Consider the following 23,713-nt stretch of genomic DNA (forward strand, 5'->3'; position numbering starts at 1 on the left):
ATTGTCCGGTTGGAATATTATTGAAGATTTATGATAAAAACATTCTAAAGATTGATTATATACATCGTTTGACATGTTTCTACTAATTTTAATGGAACTTTTTTGACTTTGTCTCGACTTTGTGCCCGCGCTTTGTGGATTTGGATTACTGGACTAAACGCGCGAACAAAAAGGAGGTATTTGGACAAAGATGAACTTTATCGAACAAAACAAACATTTATTGTCTAACATGGAGACCTGGGAGTGCCATCAGATGAAGATCAAAGGTAAGTGATTCATTTTAATGCCATTTCTGACTTTTGTGACACCTCTCCTTGGAAAATGGCTGTATGGTTTTCTGTGGCTAGGCGCTGACCTAACATAATCACATGGTGTGCTTTCGCCGTAAAGCCTTTTTGAAATCGGACACTGTGGCTGGATTAACTTGAAGATTATCTTTAAAATGGTGTGAAATACTTGTATGTTTGAGGAATTTTAATTATGAGATTTCTGTTGTTTGAATTTGGCGCCCTGCAATTTCACTGGCTGTTGGCAAGGTGGGACGCTCACATCCCGAACGATCCCAGAGAGATTAACGCGACTCCTGGTAGCCTAGTTCCCAAACAACTTCACAGGGTAGTGCCTGTGCAGCTCAACAGACAGCTGGACTGAACCATTCCACACTATGCTTAGGTAGGAGTACTGAACCACCCCCCCGCTCTGCACAGAACTCATGTGAGCTCTGTGTGAGCATGTTTGCCTCTAGCCAGCACCGTGTGGCCTGCAGGAAACGGTGGGAATGAGACAGCGGAAGGAAAGAGAGGAGGCCTGGAGGAGAAATTAACTGGAGGAACAAAGGGACAAAAGGGAAACAGGGAGAGAGGGTAAGATAAGGAGTCGGATGGACCTAGGGCCTGTTTACACCACGGTTTTAAGACTGTTGGACAACGGATGGGGACTCAAAAGATATTTATGATGAGTGTGTATCACAAAAAACGTTGTACAACTGTGGTATTACCGCATAAGAGTACGAGTAAGAAGGCATCACCTGCATACTTTTCTGTTTGTGGGGAGGCGATCACACTAGTAGTTGGCAAAATATCACACAACAACTAGTCTTCCTCATGAGTCAATTGCCAAAGTGTAACCTAGGCTACACCACTGGAGAGACAGTGTAAATCAAAGTACACAAAACAACTGCTACAGAAAGCAGAATGAGGCTTGTGGACACACATCTTATTCCCAACCAGTATCGAACCAAATCACAGCTGAAGCCTGGATGTTGTTTCAGTGTATTTACCAAGCAGACCTCCCACCCTCCTTACACACACAAAGTACAAACATGTAGAGTGCTTGCTTGGCGCCATCAAACATAGATTGCAACACCCGTTGGCCACCGCTCTGTGCCTCTCCCACAGTGAAAAGTGCATGGGCTCATGTTTGCGAAAGGAGCGAGGGAGACAACAGGAAGCACAGAGGAGAGGAGAGGGGGTGCAGCCTAAAGCCTCAGACCAGGAAAGAAAAGAGCGAGAGAACGAGAGAGGGAGGGAGAGAGAGAGAGAGAGTGTAGGCCGAGCACAGAAATGAATAAAGATAACGTTACCTCTCGAACACGGAGGCAGAGTGAGATGTCTATTCAGTGTGTTTCAAGCCTCAAGGCCACACATTCTATGAGCTTTTCAACATGGAAATACAATTGTATGAAAAGAAAAACAAGCCAGGGAATGTGTGTGAGTGAGTGTGTTGACTTTGCAGTAGACCAGCATCAGTCTGTTTTGGTTAGAGGAGTGTGTGTGTGTGTGTGTGTGTGTGTGTGTGTGTGTGTGTGTGTGTGTGTGTCTGCTGCAGCAGTTAGCCAGTTAACAGCCTGCACACAGCACAGCAGAGCACCATGAGCCTGAGTTGCTGCCACTGCCTCCAGATATTCATTGTTGCCTGTGGAGCCTGAGCCGCCAGCCCTTCCCCTCCCCCTCCCCTTCACTGCGGCAGCGCAGATGGTAGCTCTGTGACCTCGCCATTCCTGCCTCCTTGTTTTGATCCTGCAGTCCTGATTGTTCAGGCTTATCCCACACTCCCAGGGTCCTTGGCAGAGTGCCAGGACTGTTATTAAGCACACAAAGGCTTTACGTCCCGGCTACTGTCATCGCTGCCCCTCTGTCTCTGGTTCTCCCTCTCTGTGTTGATGAAGCAGGCTCGGCCAGCCTCTACCTCCATGGCTCTCCCCAGACGTGTCTGATCAGGGAGATCCACCTCGCCTCAACATCTCCCTGCCTACAGTTCTCACAACACTGAGACCTGCCTCTCCCTGTCACAAAACTGAGACCTGCCTCTCCTCCTCTCCCAACACTGAGACCTGCCTCTCCTCCTCTCCCTGTCACAACAGAAACCTGCCTCTACTCCTCTCCCTGTCACAACACTGAGACCTGCCTCTCCTCATCTCCCTGTCACAACAGAAACCTGCCTCTCCTCCTCTCCCTGTCACAACAGAAACCTGCCTCTACTCCTCTCCCTGTCACAACACTGAGACCTGCCTATCCTCCTCTCCCTGTCACAACACTGAGACCTGCCTCTCCTCCTCTCCCTGTCACAACAGAAACCGGCCTCTCCTCCTCTCCCTGTCACAAAACTGAGACATGCCTCACCTCTTCCTATCACAACAGAAACCTGCCTCTCCTCCTCTCCCTAAAACAGAAACATTCCCTCCTAATCTCCATATCACAAGACAAACCTAACCCTCCTCCTCTTCCTGTCACAACAGAAAAATGCCTCCCCTCCTCTTCCTGTCACAACACTGAGACCTGCCTATCCTCCTCTCCCTGTCACAACACAGAGACCTGCCTCTCCTCCTCCCCCTGTCACAACACTGAGACCTGCCTCTCCTCCTCTCCCTGTCACAACACTGAGACCTGCCTCTCCTCCTCTCCCTGTCACAACACTGAGACCTGCCTCTCCTCCTCTCCCTGTCACAACACTGAGACCTGCTTCTACTCCTCTCCCTGTCACAACAGACACCTGCCTCTCCCTGTCACAACACTGAGACCTGCCTCTACTCCTCTCCCAATCACAACAGAAACCTGCCTCTCCTCCTCTCCCTGTCGCAACACTGAGACCTGCCTCTGCAAATCACAACAGAAACCTGCCTCTCCTCCTCATCCTGTCACAAACACTGAGACCTGCCTTTCCTCCTCTCCCAATCACAACAGAAACCTGCCTCTCCTCCTCTCCCAGTCACAACAGAAACCTGCCTCTCCTCCTCTCCCCGTCACAACAGAAACCTGCCTCTCCTCCTCTCCCCGTCGCAACAGAAACCTGCCTCTCCTCCTCTCCCCGTCGCAACAGAAACCTGCCTCTCCTCCTCTCCCCGTCGCAACACTGAGACCTGCCTCTGCAAATCACAACAGAAACCTGCCTTTCCTGCTCTCCATATCACAACAGAAACCTGCCTCTCCTCCTCTCCATATCACAACAGAAACCTGCCTCTCCTCCTCTCCCAATCACAACAGAAACCTGCCTCTCCTCCTCTCCATATCACAACAGAAACCTGCCTCTCCTCCTCTCCCAATCACAACAGAAACCTGCCTCTCCTCCTCTCCCAATCACAACAGAAACCTGCCTCTCCTCCTCTCCCAGTCACAACAGAAACCTGCCTCTCCTCCTCTCCCAGTCACAACAGAAACCTGCCTCTCCCAGTCACAACAGAAACCTGCCTCTCCCAGTCACAACAGAAACCTGCCTCTCCTCCTCTCCCAGTCACAACAGAAACCTGCCTCTCCTCCTCTCCCAGTCACAACAGAAACCTGCCTCCCCTCCTCTCCCAGTCACAACAGAAACCTGCCTCTCCTCCTCTCCCAGTCACAACAGAAACCTGCCTCTCCTCCTCTCCCAGTCACAACAGAAACCTGCCTCTCCTCCTCTCCCAGTCACAACAGAAACCTGCCTCTCCTCCTCTCCCAGTCACAACAGAAACCTGCCTCTCCTCCTCTCCCAGTCACAACAGAAACCTGCCTCCTCTCCCAGTCACAACAGAAACCTGCCTCCTCTCCCAGTCACAACAGAAACCTGCCTCCTCTCCAGTCACAACAGAAACCTGCCTCCTCTCCCAGTCACAACAGAAACCTGCCTCCTCTCCCAGTCACAACAGAAACCTGCCTCCTCTCCCAGTCACAACAGAAACCTGCCTCCTCTCCCAGTCACAACAGAAACCTGCCTCCTCTCCCAGTCACAACAGAAACCTGCCTCCTCTCCCAGTCACAACAGAAACCTGCCTCCTCTCCCAGTCACAGAAACCTGCCTCCTCTCCCAGTCACAGAAACCTGCCTCCTCTCCCAGTCACAGAAACCTGCCTCCTCTCCCAGTCACAGAAACCTGCCTCCTCTCCCAGTCACAGAAACCTGCCTCCTCTCCAGTCCCAGAATCCCAGCACAGAAACCTGCCTCCTCTCCCAGTCACAGAAACCTGCCTCCTCTCCCAGTCACAGAAACCTGCCTCCTCTCCCAGTCACAGAAACCTGCCTCCTCTCCCAGTCACAGAAACCTTCCTCCTCTCCCAGTCACAGAAACCTGCCTCCTCTCCCAGTCACAGAAACCTGCCTCCTCTCCCAGTCACAACAGAAACCTGCCTCCTCTCCCTGTCACAACACTGAGACCTGCCTCTCCATAATACAACAGAAACCTGCATCTCCTACTCCTGTAACACTGAGACCTGCCTCTCCTCCTCTCCCTGTCACAACAGAAACCTGCCTCCTCTCCTCGTCACAACAGAAACCTGCCTCTCCTCCTCTCCCCATCACAACAGAAACCTACCTCTCCTCCTCTCCCAGTCACAACAGAAACCTGCCTCCTCTCCTCGTCACAACAGAAACCTGCATCTCCTCCTGTCCCTGTCACAACACTGAGACCTGCCTCTCCTCCTCTCCCTATCACAAGATAAACCTGCCTCTCCTCCTCTCCCCATCACAACAGAAACCTACCTCTCCTCCTCTCCCAGTCACAACAGAAACCTGCCTCCTCTCCTCGTCACAACAGAAACCTGCCTCTCCTCCTGTCCCTGTCACAACACTGAGACCTGCCTCTCCTCCTGTCCCAACACTGAGACCTGCCTCTCCTCCTGTCCCAACACTGAGACCTGCCTCTCCTCCTCTCCCTATCACAAGAGAAACCTGCCTCCTCTCCCAGTCACAAGAGAAACCTGCCTCTCCTCCTCTCCCCGTCACAACAGAAAACGGCCTCTACTCCTCTCCCTGTCACAACACTGAGTCCTGCCTCTCCATAATACAACAGAAACCTGCATCTCCTCCTCCTGTAACACTGAGACCCGCCTCTCCTGCTCTCCATATTACAACAATAACATGCATCTCTTCCTCTTCCTGCCACAATACTGAGACCTGCCTCTCCTCCTCTCCCTGTCACAATACTGAGACCTGCCTCTCCTCCTCTCCCTGCCACAATACTGAGACCTGCCTCTCCTCCTCCCCCTGTCACAACACTGAGACCTGCCTATCCTCCTCCTCTGTCACAACACTGAGTCCTGCCTCTCCATAAAACAACAGAAACCTGCATCTCCTACTCCTGTAACACTGAGACCTGCCTCTCCTCCTCTCCCTATCACAACAGAAACATGCCTCCTCTCCTCGTCACAACAGAAACCGGCCTCTACTCCTCTTCCAGTCACAACACTGAGACCTGCCTCTCCTTCTCTCCCTGTCACAACACAGACCTGCATCTCCTCCTCTCCCTGTCACAACACTGAAACCTGCATCTCCTCCTCTCTCTATCAAATCAGAAACCTGCATCTCCTCCTCTCAGTCACAACACTGAGTTCTGGCTCTCCATAATACAACAGAAACCTGCATCTCATCCTCCTGTAACACTGAGACCTGCCTCTCCTCCTCTCCCTGTCACAACAGAAACCTGCATCTCCTCCTCTTCCTGCCACAATACTGAGACCTGCCTATCCTCCTCTCCCAATCACAACACAAACCTGCATCTCCTCCCCTTCCTGTCACAACACAAACCTGCCTCTCCTCCTCTCCATATCACAACAGAAACCGGCCTCTACCCCTCTTCCAGTCACAACTCTGAGACCTGCCTAACCATACTACAACAGAAATCTGCCTCTTCTCCTCTTCCTGTCACAATACTGAGACCTGCCTCTCCTCATCTCCGTCACAACAGAAACATGCCTCTCCTCCTCTCCCAACACTGAGACCTGCCTCACCAAATCACAACAGAAACCTGCCTTGCCTCCTCTCCATATCACAAAAGGCACCTGCCTCTCCTCCACTCCCTATCACAAAAGAAACAGTCTCTCCACCTCTCGCTGTCACAACACCGAGTCCTGCCTCTCCGAAATACAACAGAAACCTGCCTCTACTCCTCCTCTCCTCGTCACAACAGACACCAGCCTCTCCTCCTCTTCCTGTCAAAATACTGAGACCTGCCCATCATTCTCTCCATATCACAACAGAAACATGCCTCTCCATCACAACACTGAGAACTGCCTCTCCTATTCTCGCTGTCATGACACTGAGTCCTGCCTCTCCATAATACAACAGAAATCTGCCTCTTTTCACAGAAACCTGCCTCTCCTCCTCCTCTCTCTGTCAAAACCGGCCTCTACTCCTCCTCTCCCTGTCACAACACTGAGACCTGCCTCTCCTCTTGTCCGTGACAACAGAAACCTGCATCTCCTCCTCTGTCACAATACTGAGACCTGCCTTTCCTCTTCTCCATATCACAACAGAAACATGTCTCTCCTCACAACAGAAACCGGCCTCGACCCCTCTTCCTTTCACAACACTGAGACCTGCCTCTCCTCTTGTCCGCCACAACACTGAGACCTGCCTCTCTTCCTCGTCCGCCACAACACTGAGACCTGCCTCTCTTCCTCGTCCGCCACAACACTGAGACCTGCCTTCCCAAATCACATCAGAAACCTGCCACCAACTCCTCTCCCCCTGTCACAACAGAAACCTGCCTCTCCTTCTCCCCCTGTCACAACAGAAACCTGCCTCTCCTTCTCCCCCTGTCACAACAGAAACCTGCCTCTCCTTCTCCCCCTGTCACAACAGAAACCTGCCTCTCCTTCTCCCCCTGTCACAACAGAAACCTGCCTCTCCTTCTCCCCCTGTCACAACAGAAACCTGCCTCTCCTTCTCCCCCTGTCACAACAGAAACCTGCCTCTCCTTCTCTCCGTCACAACAGAAACCTGCCTCTCCTTCTCTCCCTGTCACAACAGAAACCTGCCTCTCCTCCTCCCGTCACAACAGAAACCTGCCTCTCTTCTTCTCCCTGTCACAACACAGTCCTGCCTCTCCATAATACAACAGAAACCTGCTTCTCCTCCTCCTGTAACACTGAGACCCGCCTCTCCTGCTCTCCATATTACACCAATAACATGCATCTCTTCCTCTTCCTGCCACAATACTGAGACCTGCCTATCCTCCTCTCCCTGTCACAACACTGAGACCTGCCTCTCCTCCTCCTCCCCCTGTCACATCAGAAACCTGCATCTCCTCCTCTCAGTCACAACACTGAGTCCTGCCTCTCCATAAAACAACAGAAACCTGCCTCTCCTCCTCTCCCTATCACAACAGAAACCTGCCTCTCCTCCTCTCCCCATCACAACAGAAACCTGCCTCTCCTCCTCTCCCCGTCACAACAGAAACCTGCATCTCCTCCTCCTGTAACACTGAGACCTGCCTCTCCTCCTCGCTCTGTGACAGAAACCTGCCTCTCCCTGTCACAACAGAAACCTGCCTCTCCTCCTCTCCCTATCACAACACTGAGACCTGCCTCTCCATATCACAACAGAAACCTGCATCTACTCCTCTCCATATCACAATAGAAACCTGCCTCCCTTCCTCTCCCATCACAACACTGAGACCTGCCTCTCCTCCTCACAACAGAAACCTGCCTCTTCTCCTGTCGATATCACAAAACTGAGACCTGCATCTCCCTGTCACAACAGAAACCTGCCTCTCCTCCTCTCCCTGTCGCAACACTGAGACCAGCCTCTCCCTCTCACAATATAAACCTGCATCTCCTCCTCTTCCTGTCACAACACTAAGACCTGCCTCTCCTCCTCTCCCTGTCGCAACACTCAGACCAGCCTCTCCCTGTCACAACACTAAGACCTGCCTCTCCTCCTCTCCCTATCACAACAAAAAACTGCCTCTCCTCTTCTCCCTATCACAATACTGAAACCTACAGTGGGGCAAAAAAGTATTTAGTCAGCCACCAATTGTGCAAGTTCTCCCACTTAAAAAGATGAGGCCTGTAATTTTCATCATAGGTACACGTCAACTATGACAGACAAAATTAGGAGAAAAAAAATCCAGAAAATCACATTGTAGGATTTTTTATGAATTTATTTGCAAATTATGGTGGAAAATAAGTATTTGGTCACCTACAAACAAGCAAGATATCTGGCTCTCACAGACCTGTAACTTCTTCTTTAAGAGGCTCCTCTGTCCTCCACTCGTTACCTGTATTAATGGCACCTGTTTGAACTTGTTATCAGTATAAAAGACACCTGTCCACAACCTCAAACAGTCACACTCCAAACTCCACTATGGCCAAGACCAAAGAGCTGTCAAAGGACACCAGAAACAAAATTGTAGACCTGCACCAGGCTGGGAAGACTGAATCTGCAATAGGTAAGCAGCTTGGTTTGAAGAAATCAACTATGGGAGCAATTATTAGGAAATGGAAGACTTACAAGACCACTGATAATCTCACTCGATCTGGGGCTCCACGCAAGATCTCACCCCGTGGGGTCAAAATGATCACAAGAACGGTGAGCAAAAATCCCAGAAGCACACGGGGGGACCTAGTGAATGACCTGCAGAGAGCTGGGACCAAAGTAACAAAGCCTACCATCAGTAACACACTACGCCGCCAGGGACTCAAATCCTGCAGTGCCAGACGTGTCCCCCTGCTTAATGTCCAGGCCCGTCTGAAGTTTGCTAGAGAGCATTTGGATGATCCAGAAGAGGATTGGGAGAATGTCATATGGTCAGATGAAATCAAAATAGAACTTTTTGGTAAAAACTCAACTCGTCGTGTTTGGAGGACAAAGAATGCTGAGTTGCATCCAAAGAACACCATACCTACTGTGAAGCATGGGGGTGGAAACATCATGCTTTGGGGCTGTTTTTCTGCAAAGGGACCAGGACGACTGATCCGTGTTAAGGAAAGAATGAATGGGGCCATGTATCGTGAGATTTTGAGTGAAAACCTCCTTCCATCAGCAAGGGCATTGAAGATGAAACGTGGCTGGGTCTTTCAGCATGACAATGATCCCAAACACACCGCCCGGGCAATGAAGGAGTGGCTTCGTATGAAGCATTTCAAGGTCCTGGAGTGGCCTAGCCAGTCTCCAGATCTCAACCCCATAGAAAATCTTTGGAGGGAGTTGAAAGTCCGTGTTGCCCAGCGACAGCCCCAAAACATCACTGCTCTAGAGGAGATCTGCATGGAGGAATGGGCCAAAATACCAGCAACAGTGTGTGAAAACCTTGAAGACTTACAGAAAATGTTTGACCTGTGTCATTGCCAACAAAGGGTATATAACAAAGTATTGAGAAACTTTTGTTTTGACCAAATACTTATTTTCCACCATCATTTGCAAATAAATTCATAAAAAATCCTACAATGTGATTTTCTGGATTTTTTCCTTCTCATTTTGTCTGTCATAGTTGAAGTGTACCTATGATAAATTACAGGCCTCATCTTTTTAAGTGGGAGAACTTGCACAATTGGTGGCTGACTAAATACTTTTTTGCCCCACTGTACCTATCACAACACAGACCTGCCTCTCCTCCTCTTCCTGTCACAACAGAAACCCGCCTCCCCTCTCCCTATCACAACAGAATCCTGCTTCTCCTCCTCTCCCTGTCACAACACAGAAACCTGCTTCTCCTCCTCTCCCTATCACAACACAGAAACCTGCCTCTACTCCTCTCCCTATCACAACACAGAAACCTGCCTCTACTCCTCTCCCTATCACAACAGAATCCTGCTTCTCCCCTTCTCCCTATCACAACACAGAAACCTGCCTCTACTCCTCTTCCTGTCACAACACTGAGACCTGCCTCTCCTCTCCCCAATTCGATGGGCTTTATTGGCAAGGGAAACATGTTTACATCTCACTCTATCATGTTGTTCCCTTCCTGCCCTTTTTACGCCTAGCTTGTTGAGAGAGGTCATTTTTCTTTTGCCTAGATGACAGATGGAAAATAATTATGTGAAGTCAAAGGGCTTAGGCCTGGACTGTAACACACAACTCTGTCCACCTCCTTCCAACCTTCTCAGGCTATGAAATTAAAGATATCCGAACCTGAGAATACTAGAACAGCATGTTGCTTAGCAACCCATGCAAGCCACACTGCAAATGCCCATGTAAGGGGCTAGGCAGAGTGTGACGTGCACGCACACGGATATATGCACACACGTTCCAAGTCCTGGCTGTCAGGCAGGTTCATAGTCCTGGCTGCACACACGCCTAAGTACACCGCCAATATCAAGTCAATTTGCTTGTGCTTTAAAGCATAACAGACGGAGACCCTGTACAGCCAGGTTGGACAAAACATAACGCAGCTGGCAAACTGTTCTGGCCAATTTACCTTAGATCGATGTGCTAAATTAACAACATTGACTCTAAAGTAGCATGCTACAATCACAGTTCCTCCGAACGGAATATAGGCCGTTCCTATAGGTGTGTGTTAGTGCTCTGTGGGTTGTATGTCTAGAAGGTTGCAGCTTTTGAACTACAGAATACGGAAGGCGAGCACGTCCCAAACCCATCGACCGGGCTCTATTGGAGCGGGTCGAGAGCTTCAAGTTCCTCTGTGTCCACATCACTAAGGAATTAACATGGTCTACGGATGATGTATTGCTGTCTCTACCTTCTTGCCTTTTGTGCTGTTGTATGTGCCCAATAATGTTTTGTACCCCGTTTATTGCTGCTACCATGTTGTGCTGCTGACATATTGTGTTGCTACCATGTTGTTGTCATGTTGTGTTGCTGCCTTGCTATGTTGTTATCTTCGGTCTCTCTTTATGTAGTATTGTGTTGTCTGTCTTGTCGTGAAGTGTGTTTTGTCCTATATTTTGTCCCCGCAGGAGGCCTTTTGCCTTTTGGAAGGGTGTCATTGTAAATAAGAAGTTGCTCTTAATTGACTTGCCTAGTTAAATAAAGGTTAAATACTGTTAAAGACTCCCGCCAACCTAGTCAGAGACTGTTCTCTGCTACCGCACGGCAAACGGTACCAATGCACCAAATCCCAAACCAACAGGATCCTGAACAGCTTTCACACCCAAGCCATAAAAAAACTAAATAGCTTCCTGCATTGACCCTTATTGCACTAACTCTTGATGGTGCTGCTACTGTTTATCATATTGCCTAGCCACTTTACCTCTACTTATATGTACATTACCTTCTACCTCCGCACATTGACTCAGTACTAGTACCCTGTGTATATAGCCAAGTTATCGTTACTCAAAGTGTATTTATTCCTTGTGTTTCTCTAGGAAGGGCCCGTAAGTAAGCATTTCACTGAGTGTGTTCACCAAGCATGTGACATACAATTTGATTTGATTGAGCCACACAGCTGTGATGTTTGGCGGGTTGCTGGGTGAGGCACGGCAGGAAAGGGGTGTAAAAAGTGTGAGGGGCTCAGCAGTAGGAAGAGATCAGACAAAAGGAAACAGAGGCAGAGACGCAGGCTGAAGACGCATCGTAAACGAGAGCATTTTTACACTTTTACAACACCGCCATATTTACCAACACAAAAGGCCCCGCGCAGAGTACTGCCCTCTCACCCAACAGCTGTCATTTACGGAGCCTGAGTAACATCTACGGTGGCCCTTCAAAACCAAAATACCACTCCATACAATACAACTAGTTTTTCCTCCCCTGAAAATATACAGTAAAGACTCATTCCAGCTACATTTAGTTTGTTGGAAGGCAGGGATAGGGTCCATGAGAGACTGTCTTGGAGGAGGTGGTGATGGGCTATAGCCAACCGCCTTCTGTACTTACGAATCAGCTGTAACAATCAATATGAAGAGGGCGCTTCTTTGTGCTGTCGCTGCCACATCGCAATAAAAGTCTGGGCCTGATATGAAAGCAGCTCGGCTCCCACGGTACAGCACAGCTAAAACACTCACTTTCACACATCAGTCACACACTCACAAAGCCCACAGTCACATTACGACCACACTGTTCAGTTCAGTCACATGCACACTAGGCTCCAACTCCCCTCTCTCTCACACACGCGTCCTCTGACAGTGGGGCATACAGAGGACTAATAGCATAAACAAGTCTCTCTGGTCCGTGTTAAAATAGGCCTGTGGCTGAGGAGAGGAGCTGGGTGTCAGGCAGCTGCCCACACGCCTGCAGCAGGATCTGGACTCCAGTTTTGGAGCCAAGTCCCAGGCTTTTATACAGTATCAGATTTCATATTAGAAAAGCTTTATGAAAGAGCTAGGCTATATGACGACTATGTGAGGAGGTAATGCTAGTAACGACTGGATGTGTATCATGAGTTCACAAACACTCCAGCTTCTCGTGAGAAGAGGAGAGGTGCAGCCAGTATGACGCGCGCGTGTGTGTGTGTGTGTGTGTGTGTGGGAGAGCATGTCAGGGCCTGATGACGGACAGGAGCCATCACTGGGCTACAGGGTAGCACGATGTTCTCTCTCACGTGACTCAATGCTAACAAAGGTGTGAAAGGCAAACCGGGGAGGGCAGGACCCAGCCAAACACCTGCTCCAGCAATCCCTGACACTCCAAGGATCTAGCTGCTCCCCACAGCATTGACCCACACCAACCAGTCAGTCGGTCAGTCAGTCGGTCAGTCAGTCGGTCAGTGTAGTGTGCTGCTCCCTAGTCCTACTGTCGATGCCCTGACAGCCAGGTAGGACTCTAAACTATGGTGCCTTAACACTGAGCACACTGCTGTCAGGTCAGAATGACCCCCCCCCCCCCCCCCCCCACACATACACACACAGACTGGACCTTGGATCATAATGAGGTGTTATCCCAGATTGAGCGTTTGAACCACTGGCAGAGAGTGACCGTGCTCTGTTAGCCAACGTGTGTTAGAGTGAACCTGCACCACGCCTTCCTGTCCTTGAGGAAGCAGCAGCGTTTCGGTTGCTGCGTCACTCTTGGGTCAACAAGACTCATGCCAGCAGCACTGTCTGACTTCATATCGGCCTTCCCTAGAGATTGAAATAGTATCCTCCCTTACGCCATGCAACACGCACCAGTACATCCCTAATCCACACTCAAAACACCCTTCCCGTCACAATAGCAACATCAGCTGACACACACACACACACACACACACACACACACACACACACACTTCCTCTAATCAAAGTGAGCATGAGCTGTCAGGGTGATGTTGATTTGAATTGAGTAGTAAAAGACAAGCATTTAGAGAATAAATACATCTAAGTTCTAATCCTTATTTTTCAAAAAGAAAACATTTCTCAATGCACGCTTGCCAACAGCCTTAGACAAAATCGGTTTCCTTTCATTTATCTAACGCTCATTTATCCGTCTCCCAGAGCTGACGGTAAAAACGCTGGGCAACTGAACTCAGCAGCGCTCCACCTCTCCTCTGGCCCATGACATCACTCCTCCAAAGCTGCTCTATATATAGCTGCTCACCTCCTGCTGTGTCTCAGTACTCTGTCAATGCCCAGGCCTGGCTCCCTCCCTCCCTCCGATGGCTCATCTCTCAGCCAGCCGGGGGGGGGGGGATGGGCCGCTCGTAAAATAATTGAGGGGAAAGGGAGAGAAGGAAAAGGCCATGGTTGAAAGAAGAGATAAGAAGGAGAGGGGGGTATTGAGAAGGGGGTCAGGGAGGGGGGCTGGGATGGGGTGAATAATACAGCTGTAAAATCAGGCTGTCTATAAACTGTGTGGCCTGTTCCATCTCTGTGAAGCCCGCTCACATGTTCCCTCATTACGTTTCATCAGAGCGCCCCACTGTCCCCGTCTACCCATCCACATGACTTCAAACAAAGCATGAAGAGCACAGCTCAGCTCTGGGCTCTGCTACGCTGCAATACTACGCTCTGCAACAGCGGTCTGCCTGCACAGAGAGGAGCTGCTGGGGTAGGGGCAGGCAGGAGCAGTGTGCACCATGAGCCTTGACTGTCATTTCAAACATCCTACCTCCACAGAATTACATCCTGTGAAGCTAACCTGTGTATGTCACAATTTATTCAGGATCACATATTTGCCAGTAGAGTGATAAAACCATTGAGCAGGAGGAAGTGCAGGAGACGAGCAGTGCTTCTTCTGTCTAGCGACTCTCCAGAATTCAGAGAAGTACCATTTAAAGATATGTATACCACTTCACCTGTCCCTCCACTGTGACACTTTGGGTAACGAGCATCAGAGAGCATTTGACTCCACGTGTGAGGTAGAATAGATTCCCAAAGCAGCTGCTAGAGAGGGAGTGACGAGGCTGACAAACATTCTTCTGTCCACATCTCCCGGAAGCCGATCCCCATGGAGAGAGGCCGCTCCCCACGTGTCTGAGATGAAAGGCCCTTATACAAGGCACCAGGAAACAGCAGCACTAACCCCGTAGTACCCAGCACCCTATAGGCTTACAGCCACAGGGCTCCAGAGAGCAGCCTGAGAGAACCAGCCAAGGGAAACAAGGCCTAGAGACAAACTACCAAGCCACGGTCAAGGAGAGAAGAGAAACCGGACATTTTGTCCCCAAAACAACATATACTGCTCAAAAAAACAAAGGGAACACTTAAACAACACATCCTAGATCTGAATTAAAGAAATGATCTTATTAAATACTTTTTTCTTTGCATAGTTGAATGTGCTGACAACAAAATAACACAAAAATAATCAATGGAAATCCAATTTATCAACCCATGGAGGTCTGGATTTGGAGTCAAACAAAATTAAAGTGGAAAACCCCACTACAGGCTGATCCAACTTTGATGTAATGTCCTTAAAACAAGTCAAAATGAGGCTCAGTAGTGTGTGTGGCCTCCACGTGCCTGTATGACCTCCCTACAACGCCTGGGCATGCTCCTGATGAGGTGGCGGATGGTCTCCTGAGAGATCTCCTCCCAGACCTGGACTAAAGCATCCGCCAACTCCTGGACAGTCTGTGGTGCAACGTGGCGTTGTTGGATGGAGCGAGACATGATGTCCCAGATGTGCTCAATTTGATTCAGGTCTGGGGAATGGGCGGGCCAGTCCATAGCATCAATGCCTTCCTCTTGCAAGAACTGCTGACACACTCCAGCCACATGAGGTCTAGCATTGTCTTGCATTAGGAGGAACCCAGGGCCAACCCCACCAGCATATGGTCTCACAAGGGGTCTGAGGATCTCATCTCGGTACCTAATGGCAGTCAGGCTACCTCTGGCGAGCACATGGAGTTCTGTGCGGCCCCCCAAAGAAATGCCACCCCACATCATGACTGACCCACCGCCAAACCGGTCATGCTGGAGGATGTTGCAGGCAGCAGAACGTTCTCCACGGCGTCTCCAGACTCTGTCACGTCTGTCACGTGCTCAGTGTGAACCTGCTTTCATCTGTGAAGAGCACAGGGCGCCAGTGGCGAATTTGCCAATCTTGGTGTTCTCTGGCAAATGCCAAACGTCCTGCACGGTGTTGGGCTGTAAGCACAACCCCCACCTGTGGACGTCGGGCCCTCATACCTCCCTCATGGAGTCTGTTTCTGACCGTTTGAGCAGACACATGCACATTTGTGGCCTGCTGGAGATCATTTTGCAGAGCTCTGGCAGTGATTCTCCTGCTCCTCCTTGCATAAAGGCAGAGGTAGCGGTCCTGCTGCTGGGTTGTTGCCCTCCTCCACGTCTCCTGATGTACTGGCCTGTCTCCTGGTAACGCCTCCATGCTCTGGACACTACGCTGACAGACACAGCAAACCTTCTTGCCACAGCTCGCATTGATGTGCCATCCTGGATGAGCTGCACTACCTGAGCCACTTGTGTGGGTTGTAGACTCCGTCTCATGCTACCACTAGAGTGAAAGCACCGCCAGCATTCAAAAGTGACCAAAACATCAGCCAGGAAGCAAAGGAACTGAGAAGTTGTCTGTGGTCACCACCTGCTGAACCACTCCTTTATTGGGGGTGTCTTGCTTATTGCCTATAATTTCCACCTGTTGTCTATTCCATTTGCACAACAGCATGTGAAATGTATTGTCAATCAGTGTTGCTTCCGAAGTGGACAGTATGATTTCACAGAAGTGTGATTGACTTGGAGTTACATTGTGTTGTTTAAGTGTTCCCTTTATTTTTTTGAGCAGTGTATATTCACTCACTCAGATCTGATAGATTTTTTCAGCTGTGCTCCCACAGATTCAATTAACAAATTGGACATTGTAAAAGGGAAGAACTAGCTAGCCTATATTTATGTTCTCGTGCAAAGTACCCTCATTGCCAATGGATGATTTTACCGTCTAAAAAGAATATCAGTTTGAGTGGCGCATCAAAATCCCTCACCCATCTCACTACGTGGCCACAGCCTGCAGTAAAATCTCCCATGACTCAACGGGGAGGTTCCCCTGGAGTGAATGGTTCCTCACTCCGTGGTCATGCCCAGCAACAGTGACAAGCCAAGGGCTTTGAAAGCCCAGCAGCTACGGTCAGAGCAGAGGCCTGGAAAAACCCAACTCTTCCAGTCACTTCTTTGGAAAGGTCGTCCTGACCAGACAACACTGGGCCTTTCATTCCCCGTTCCAGCGCCTGTATTTACACCATGAAAACCGTGGAGCTCGGACAAATGAGCCACTCGAGCAGCCCAACGTCTCTCCTTTAGCTCAGTGTCAGGGAAGGGCAACAGCACAAAGCCTCCCAGGGCAGAGGGAGAATGAAACATGTTCAGAAAACACATGCATCACCATGACCCAACAACACGTCAAGTGTTAGCATGTAGGCCCTATTATGAAAAGCAGTGCCTAAACCAGGGGGCAGTGTGAATGTGTGGTGCAGAGTGAAGGAGTCTCGGAAGATATGCTGCAGCCTGCAAGCAACACACACAGCGTGTAGCCTAACCGCAAAGGCACGTCCATTCCGTCAAGCAGAATTCATCATCAATTTCTTTGATGTATACATAATTTGGAGCCGCAAATCCCAACACATCCACACTGACCTTCTCTACTGTTATACTCCCAGGCAGCCAATTCTACCCATCCATTCTCATTCCATGAAGTCCTATTTACATTCCCCATGAGTCACTGGTGAGATGAGAAGAACCACCAAGAACAGCTGCCCTCTCTCACCTCTTCAAACAGACACACCAGAAGTCCACATTCCCATCTCTCCACTGTGTTGGGATTGGGGACTTGGGCCGCAGTAACAGGTGGGCTTGCATGCAATTCAGAGCTTAGTAGATTATCTGGTCGAGGCTCCGGAGAGAGTCGGAGAGGGAGAGAGTCAGAGAGAGAGAGGGGGAGGCCTGTTCTGCTGCTGTTGTGGGTGTCTCTCTGCAGGGCAGGTGAACAGAAGATCCACCTCATCTCATTCCCTGTCACGTACAGCGCCAGCACTCACTCCATTACCCCCTCGCAACACCGAGCGCCGTCCACCAGGCAGTTGCCATGGCAACGCCCGCTGGGGGAACGTGGAAGCGAGGAGATGGAGAGGGCCGTGTGTGTTGCCTGCCAGCCTGCCTTGGACCCATTACTGTAGACCGAGGTTCTGCAAAGGAACGGAAAATCTGCATCTCCTCAGAGACTGGGAAGAGGGAGATAGAAATACCTTACAACCCACTGTCTTGCTAACGAGGTTATCTTCCAAATATAGAGAGGATGAAAAGGCAACATGATGAATTGTGTGTTGTGATCATTGGCTCTAGGAGCAGCCAGCCTTCCTTCCCTTCACTCTCTCAGGCCTGTGATGGGGGTTGCTTTCCACTGTGCCTCACTAATGAGGAGAGCACAGGAGATGAGATGCACACCCAACTGGGGGACAGGTCAGCCTATCAAATGATATTGAACACCTCCAATGCTGGAAATAAACCAGAGCCAAACCGGTCTGAAAAGAGATCTATGTAGATAACAATGCAGCCAGTTCCCCAGTCTAACCCGAATGCCACAACTGAACTAAATGACCCAACAGGAGGAAACCAGATTAGATAAACATCCACATTAGCCCAGGCCTCATCGCACACTCACACAATCCAAACAGTATTAGGCTACCACTACATCACCTCCACCTTTCCCAAACAAGAACAGTAGGCTAATTACTAAGACAAAACACACACATTACAGCAGTCTGTCTCAGCAGAGCTGCTGTGTGGCTGGGCGTTGACTACAGTAACAATCTAATAAGAGACCAATTAAATAATTGGCTTCTTGACACAATGCCCGCTTAACCCGGAAGCCAGCCGCACCAATGTGTCGAAGGAAACCCCGTACACCTGGCGACCGGGTCAGCGTGCATTGCGCTCGGCCCGCCACAGGAGTCGCTAGAGCGCGATGGGACAAGGACATCCCTGCCGGCCAAACCGGGGCGAAGCTGGGCCAGTTGTGTGCCGCCCCCTTGGTCTCCCGGTCGCGCCCGGCTGCGACAGAGCCTGGACTCGAACCAGGATCTCTAGTGGCACAGCCAGCACTGCAATGCAGTACCTTAGACCACCGCGCCACTCAGGAGGCCCAAGGCCTAAATATTTTCAACAGTAGGAATGGCAGGATACAGCTGACGACCCAAACATCCCTGCAGGTAGCTCTCCAACAGAGCCAAGCACTTGTAATGCACTCTCCCTGAGCTCCCCAGGGGCCCACTGCACCAACAACTGGACCCTGGTGAGGCTCCAACCTGGGCTGGGCTCCCCAGGGGCCCACTGCACCAACAACTGGACCCTGGTGAGGCTCAAACCTGGGCTGGGCTCCCCAGGGGCCCACTGCACCAACAACTGGACCCTGGTGAGGCTCCAACCTGGGCTGGGCTCCCCAGGAACCCACTGCACCAACAACTGGACCCTGGTGAGGCTCCAACGTGGGCTGGGCTCCCCAGGGGCCCACTCCACCAACAACTGGACCCTGGTGAGGCTCCAACCTGGGCTGGGCTCCCCAGGAACCCAGTGCACCAACAACTGGACCCTGGTGAGGCTCCAACGTGGGCTGGGCTCCCTAGGGGCCCACTGCACCAACAACTGGACCCTGGTGAGGCTCCAACGTGGGCTCGGCTGAGCTCCGAGTACTAAGCCCTGATCGAACGTGTCAGCTGCTCTTACACTGATGATAGTATCGATCAGCTCATTGCGTTTCTTTTACACCCACCCAACTAAGAGAGGCTGGGATCACACACACACACACACACACACACACACAGGATTCCCCAGATCATCATCCCCAGGAGAATAGACCGATTTGTTTTCATTATGAATCCACTTAAAAATATTTGTTCGTTTTTTTGAGACGCTCCAAAATCGTACTTTTCCTGATGATAATAAAACGGTCCAGTGAAAACACAACATGTCACACTGATCATCGTACGAACGACACCAATAACAAACCCCGTGCAACCGGATCCTCCTTCCTCCATGCTCTGATGGTATAGCTTGTAGCCGGGCGGATTACAGCACCATGTGCATTTAACGCTGTATCTGAATAAACGCTGTGGGTTCTGTTCTCTGGAAAACAGTCATGATGCAACTAGCTTATGTCCTTTAATCAACTGCTGCTTTCTGTCTGATGAGCAGCCCCACCGTGAATATGGGGATATGAACAGTTCGGAGAAAGGGTAGATTAGACTGGCTGTTGTTTACCTTCATTTATATGGCTCAGAGAACCAAGGACGGATTAATACCAAGAATAAAAATGACAGAGAAAGGGGAGGAGAGTGGTGGTCTAGAAGGGGAGGAGAGTGGTGGTCTAGAAGGGGAGGAGAGTGGTGGTCTAGAAGGGGAGGAGAGTGGTGGTCTAGAAGGGGAGGAGAGTGGTGGTCTAGAAGGGGAGGAGAGTGGTGGTCTAGAAGGGGAGGAGAGTGGTGGTCTAGAAGGGGAGGAGAGTGGTGGTCTAGAAGGGAGGAGAGTGGTGGTCTAGAAGGGGAGGAGAGTGGTGGTCTAGAAGGGGAGGAGAGTGGTGGTCTAGAAGGGAAGGAGAGTGGTGGTCTAGAAGGGGAGGAGAGTGGTGGTCTAGAAGGGAAGGAGAGTGGTGGTCTAGAAGGGGAGGAGAGTGGTGGTCTAGAAGGGGAAGGAGAGTGGTGGTCTAGAAGGGGAGGAGAGTGGTGGTCTAGAAGGGGAGGAGAGTGGTGGTCTAGAAGGGGAGGAGAGTGGTGGTCTAGAAGGGGAGGAGAGTGGTGGTCTAGAAGGGGAGGAGAGTGGTGGTCTAGAAGGGGAGGAGAGTGGTGGTCTAGAAGGGGAGGAGAGTGGTGGTCTAGAAGGGGAGGAGAGTGGTGGTCTAGAAGGGGAGGAGAGTGGTGGTCTAGAAGGGGAGGAGAGTGGTGGTCTAGAAGGGGAGGAGAGTGGTGGTCTAGAAGGGGAGGAGAGTGGTGGTCTAGAAGGGGAGGAGAGTGGTGGTCTAGAAGGGGAGGAGAGTGGTGGTCTAGAAGGGGAGGAGAGTGGTGGTCTAGAAGGGAAGGAGAGTGGTGGTCTAGAAGGGGAGGAGAGTGGTGGTCTAGAAGGGAAGGAGAGTGGTGGTCTAGAAGGGGAGGAGAGTGGTGGTCTAGAAGGGGAGGAGAGTGGTGGTCTAGAAGGGGAGGAGAGTGGTGGTCTAGAAGGGGAGGAGAGTGGTGGTCTAGAAGGGAAGGAGAGTGGTGGTCTAGAAGGGAGGAGAGTGGTGGTCTAGAAGGGAAGGAGAGTGGTGGTCTAGAAGGGGAGGAGAGTGGTGGTCTAGAAGGGGAGGAGAGTGGTGGTCTAGAAGGGGAGGAGAGTGGTGGTCTAGAAGGGGAGGAGAGTGGTGGTCTAGAAGGGGAGGAGAGTGTTGGTCTAGAAGGGGAGGAGAGTGGTGGTCTAGAAGGGGAGGAGAGTGGTGGTCTAGAAGGGGAGGAGAGTGGTGGTCTAGAAGGGGTGGGGAGAGGGAAATGACCGGAGAGAGATAAGAGTGGAGTAGCCGCTATACGCTAGGAATTTACAGCTAGAGTTTAAACCATTCAGCTGAAATAGTACAGTACTTGTCTAGACAGTGTAACAGCAAAACCCTGCTCCATCAGCACTTACAGACCTGGGAGCTGCAGCTCTCGGTGTAGAAAATGAACAGGCCTAATGGCCTTCATAGTTATGATTGCCATATTTACCAATGGCACGATCTCCAGGCATTATCGGGTGGATTTCTGCGTAAGCTTCTACTTAAATTCCAAAAAAAATGCAGAGAGGAAAGGACACAGGATTATTCTTTACGTAGTCCTTTGAGCAGAGGCAACCAACATCCCAGGTGTCCCACTTGACCACAGTGCTGCCACATAAGCCATTCCATTTGCTACCGTTGGTGTGTGTGTGGGTGGATTGATGGATGAGTGAGTCACTCCTAACAACTGTCCTTGGCTTGGATGAAAACGGAACACGAGGAGGAAAGGTTTAGGATTAGAGAATACATGTAGCCTGCATCGTAATTCTGTTGTGCCATCTCAGCATTCAATAACAAGCATGTGATCTCATATGTGACCTTCGGCCTACACTACGAGGACCATAAAGTAAACAGAGTGTGAGAGTGTAAAGTAGAATATTTGCAGCCTGGGAAACCTCTACACCTCCACAAGACATGAGTGCTAGTAGGAAACATGCATTGTGTTTCCCTGCACACCGTTCCTCCAGACAGTGATCAGTGCGAGCTGGGCCGTGCTGCAGACAGGACTAAGGCCTCACACGGTGGCTGTCTGCTGCTACCGCTGACATATGGCGCTCTCCTTCATGACAACAGCCCCATTCACACCACTGCCTCACTTAATAAAGGCAAGGAAGGAGGGGGGTTATTAGTCAAAATATGTCTGTCTAAAAACCATGGGAGCGGGATTCATTCATGGTGCAGCTCAAGTTCCTTATCTCAGAGCAGCTCAGATGAGTTTCCTCTGCCATAAACGAGGTTCACAGGTGCGAGGCCCAGGACCCTCAGCTCCTCTCCACCCGTCTACAGAATGGAGAAATGCCCCCACACCAGATCCTGTTTCCCCGAACAACCCCCTTCGTTTCCTCCCTCCTGCAGAATCCGGAGCCCAGACCACAGATCGGTGAGAGAGATGAGGAGCACAGCAATACATCTGGCTGATGCAATCTAATGGAACATTGTATTAGGGCGGGCTCAGTGCTCTGCTCGGTAAATAATGGACTTCTTGCAGCCAGGAGAGATAATGCTTCCACCCAGGGGAGAGAGAAAGCCTCAGGAACACTATTATGAGTTTCAATGGAAACTCAAAACAGGCTGGTGCTTCTGGATGGCTGGAGGCTTGCTCAGTCACGTCTGTACTGTTCGCTCACCACTGATACAGCCACTGATACAGGTCAGGACCAGGAACGAAGGATAAACTAATGTAAACTAATGTAACTAACAGAGAAAACCCTTGAAGAAATAGGTCTTACATGCGGACCAGGCCGCCCACGTTGCAAAATAAAAACGTACACATATGCTATTCAATCATTTCATCCAAACTGCTCGCGAGCCTCTGTGTAGTCAGGCGCTAAAAAAGAAATGCGCTATATTTAAGACGCTTGAAGCGCCACAAGTGCCGCCTCATTGATTTTAGGAGCATATAACCACATGGGTGATTGAAAGATGAACGAGGTCCACATACCGGTCCAGTTGGTGGCGGTTCTGCACCTTAAAAGGGTGTTTGCCAACCGCCACAGAAAATCCACAAAAAAAGAATGTGGATTAATTGTAGGAATAGAGAACACACGATTTTGTATGACTCAAAATGGGTCAAAATTCTAGAAATAAACGGGCAAAAAAGACCATACGCATTTCAGGTATAAAAAAAAAGTTTCTCCTAGGACAAATTAGCTAGCAACAGCAAGCTAGCAAAATGTCCATGAATGTTCCATGTGTTTTTCAACCTGTCCCCAATTTCCTATGTACTTACTGACTTTGTCCCCATGGGGAAATTTTGTTGCAGTGTCATGTACATGTTTAAAGTGGCGTTTAAATACAAAACAAAATTGACAATACAACTTTCATAACAGTTACATACCAATAAAAAAAGACAACTAATATTGTTGGTTCACCGTTGGTTTTGCCATTTTAACCTGTACGTCATGAACGCGTTTGGCGCAGAAAGGCAAAATCAACATGCGCACGATGGCGGAGTCAGTTTGGTCAGGATGTTAGATTATAGGCCTATACCCAGAGAGAGAGAGAATGAACAGTTGAAGAACTGACGTAATTGAAGAGCTGCAGACAGATCTCACATACAGTGCATTCGGAAAGTATTCAGACCCATTGACCTCTTCCACATTTTGTTGCGTTACAGCCTTATTCCAAAATGGATGAAATAAAACCTTTTCCTCATCAATCTACACAAAATACCCCATAATGACAAAGGGAAAACATGTTTAGACATTTTTACACACACACACATATATATATATACACATATATATATATATACACATATACACACATATACATATACATATATACATATATACATATACATATATATACATATATATATATATATATATATATATACACACACACACACACACATACATATATATATATATATATATATATATATAAAAAAGAAAAATAAATGCCTTATTTACATAAGATTCAGAC

At 49.7% G+C, this 23,713-nt stretch overlaps 1 protein-coding gene and 2 long non-coding RNA genes across 10 annotated transcripts in view; all 3 read right to left on the minus strand.

Annotated features, from left to right (window-relative positions):
• The window catches only part of LOC115167370 (ankyrin repeat domain-containing protein 11-like), a 138,059-nt gene that overhangs the window by 71,016 nt on the left and 43,330 nt on the right, over positions 1-23,713 (minus strand). The window lies entirely within an intron of this gene.
• Positions 3,572-4,982, minus strand: LOC115167372 (uncharacterized). The gene is made up of 2 exons (XR_003870479.1): positions 4,949-4,982; positions 3,572-3,660 (listed from the first exon to the last, which is right to left on the minus strand). It is a non-coding gene; the product is annotated as an uncharacterized LOC115167372 (long non-coding RNA).
• Positions 7,316-8,152, minus strand: LOC115167373 (uncharacterized). The gene is made up of 2 exons (XR_003870480.1): positions 7,647-8,152; positions 7,316-7,544 (listed from the first exon to the last, which is right to left on the minus strand). It is a non-coding gene; the product is annotated as an uncharacterized LOC115167373 (long non-coding RNA).

This window comes from Salmo trutta, chromosome 29, assembly GCF_901001165.1.
Source record: "Salmo trutta chromosome 29, fSalTru1.1, whole genome shotgun sequence".
In the NCBI taxonomy this organism is placed as follows: Eukaryota; Metazoa; Chordata; class Actinopteri; order Salmoniformes; family Salmonidae; genus Salmo; species Salmo trutta.